The sequence below is a fragment of the Mesoplodon bidens genome (genome assembly GCF_964165515.1).
Source record: "Mesoplodon bidens genome assembly, chromosome: X".
Classification (NCBI taxonomy): Eukaryota; Metazoa; Chordata; class Mammalia; order Artiodactyla; family Ziphiidae; genus Mesoplodon; species Mesoplodon bidens.
This window is the reverse complement of record NC_138163.1, coordinates 56,853,079-56,855,577: the sequence shown is the minus strand read 5'-3', so window position 1 is coordinate 56,855,577 and position 2,499 is coordinate 56,853,079. Positions and strand designations below refer to the sequence as shown.

Genomic DNA, 2,499 nt, shown 5'->3' with positions numbered 1-2,499 from the left:
ACCAAAATCTTCATTGTTTTCAAGAGGGCCCTTAGGCTTGAACTTCTCCACACTTTGTTTCAAATGAAGTCAGTTCATCTGTGGAATGCTTCAGAGCTCTCTGTTCTTATAAACTCTCTCTACCCCTGAGAGAAAGATCTCTAGACCACATTTGGGGATGCTAGACACAGTGGTAGCTTCTACCCTTCTCCTCTTGCTTCTCACAGTATTTAACTTCTGCCCTATGCGTGAGCTGGTTAGGATTCCAGGATCAGGATGCCAGGATTCTCTGTCTCCAGCCATTGGAGTGGAGCCTCTACCATATGAATGGAGACTTGGTGAAGGAAGAAATCTCCAACCTCTCCACCACACTCACCTAGAATTTAATTTATGCAATGAGTAGCTTGGGGAGGGGGGAATGAGAAATGATAGCAGCCTGCTCTTCCCAGATGATACTATGGCCCTTGACTGAAAGCTGGGGGGATGAAGTGTCCTGTGTTCTTGGCTACATCCACAAGGAATGGAGTTTGAGTTTCTAGGCAAGAGTGAGGGATGGAATGGGTAATGGTTTAAATGTTAAAGACTTTTGCTGTTTTTACCAAGTTTTAGTATATTTTCTTGAATTTTTTTTTCATTTGCTATATGCCCTTAGGTCAATTTATAGAGACTTAAAACATATATATATATATATAGATAGATATAGATATAGATATAAATATAGATATAGAATAGATATAGACATATAGATCTATATATAGAGAGAGAGGTATAAATTATATATAGATATGTATTTATATATATGTGTATTTATCTATCTATCTAATCTGTACCTCTATCTATATATCTATCTATCTAGCTTGTTTCACAGTGAAACAACTATGCTTGTTTCACTGAATAGCAGGTTATGGAGCTTTTCATGCTGCCATTCCAAAAGTGGAATTATTTATCTTTAAAGAAACAAAGTTTTCTTCTTTTTCTTTTTAGTTAAACAATGATTATATGCTTGATTACAACAGACACATTTATGCAACCAGGGAAGAGGTTGTGGATGACTCATATTTCCAACTGGGGGGAAGACTCCTTTGGTCTTGTAATATCAAGCCAACTGGTGAATATGGCTGTCAATCAGAATCAGACAGAATTTAGCATCTTTATTATTTCTGTTCCTCTCAAGATGCTTTCAAACAGCAACAGCTTTCTTAATTAAATGATAGAGATCCTCAGGAAGATCAGGAGCAAGTCCTTGGGACTTAAGAATTCTCAAGATTTTATTGCCTGTCACAAAACGTACTTGTGTAACACGATGTGAGTCTCTCAGGATCACACTGTTTTGTAAAGGAGTCAGACCCTTCTTGGTGAGTTTGTAGATCTACTCCTTCACGTTGTCAGATGTCAGCTTCAGCCAGGTGGGGACTCTGTGGCAGTAGGGCAGAGTCTTGTGGAACAGGCCCTTCCCTGAAACATGCATGTGACCCATGGTGGTGGCAGTCTGTAAAGAAACATACACAAGAGGGAAGGGATATGGGAACAGATGTATATGTATAACTGATTCACTTTGTTATAAAGCAGAAACTAACACACCATTGTAAAGCAATTATACTCCAATAAAGTTGTAAAAAAAAAGAAACATACTTTTTAATGTTCAACATGAAAATCATTGTTCATTAGTATTGAATGTCTGCTTCACCAGGCCAATGATTATTTATCTTGTTTTGCCTATAGTTGAATCACCTCTAAAATTTATATTTCTTAGATGATGCTATTATTTTTGAAAGATAAAAAAATCAAGGTTTATGCTTCTTTATGTAACACAAACACACACATGTGTTTACACCTACACATTATAGTGGCCTTAATAGATATTGATTAATTATTTATTCTGTGTCTATTAATTCCCTGAAATAGTGTCAGACATCATGTTTCTTTTGATGAGATGCTCTGCCACACTCCAACAAACATAATACTTGCCCCCATGACCACAGGAATCTATAAGTTGAACTAGTCACTGAAGCTGGGTCAAATAGAGCCTTATCTTTGAGTAATTTCTTTTTCTGTAACGAAAGTTCCTTTTTTCTCTAGACCATAAGCTGATATGATATGATATGATATGATATATGATATGATATAAAACTGAAGTTGCCTCTGGGCACATCTCCACCCATATAAAGGAAGCTTCCATATGGTACAAGAAAATGAGGTCAACACACAGAAAATGGTCACTAAGTGAAGAGAAAGAGAAGAAAAGAGGAGAGACAGAGAGAGAAAGAGATAATTAATAATATTGTTTGAGACTCTGAATATTGTTTCTGAGGCAAGATCTAAGCCTGATCTTCCTATAACTTGTTTGAGTTGGCTTTCTCTCACTTGCTATTGAAAGAGCCTTTATTGATACATCATATGTATATATACATTATAACTGTAAAGACATAAAAGGTCATATATATCTATTTTTTGTGTATGCACATACACATCAGTAAAATGTGTGTATTAGGAATTATAACAAATCATGAACATTAAGGA

At 35.9% G+C, this 2,499-nt stretch overlaps 1 pseudogene across 1 annotated transcript; it reads right to left on the bottom strand.

Annotated features, from left to right (window-relative positions):
- Positions 1–1,001: 1,001 nt before the first annotated feature.
- Positions 1,002–1,456, bottom strand: LOC308609052 (small ribosomal subunit protein uS15-like; annotated as a pseudogene). Its single transcript has one exon. The product of its transcript is annotated as a small ribosomal subunit protein uS15-like (transcript).
- Between the last annotated feature and the right edge of the window lie 1,043 nt (positions 1,457–2,499).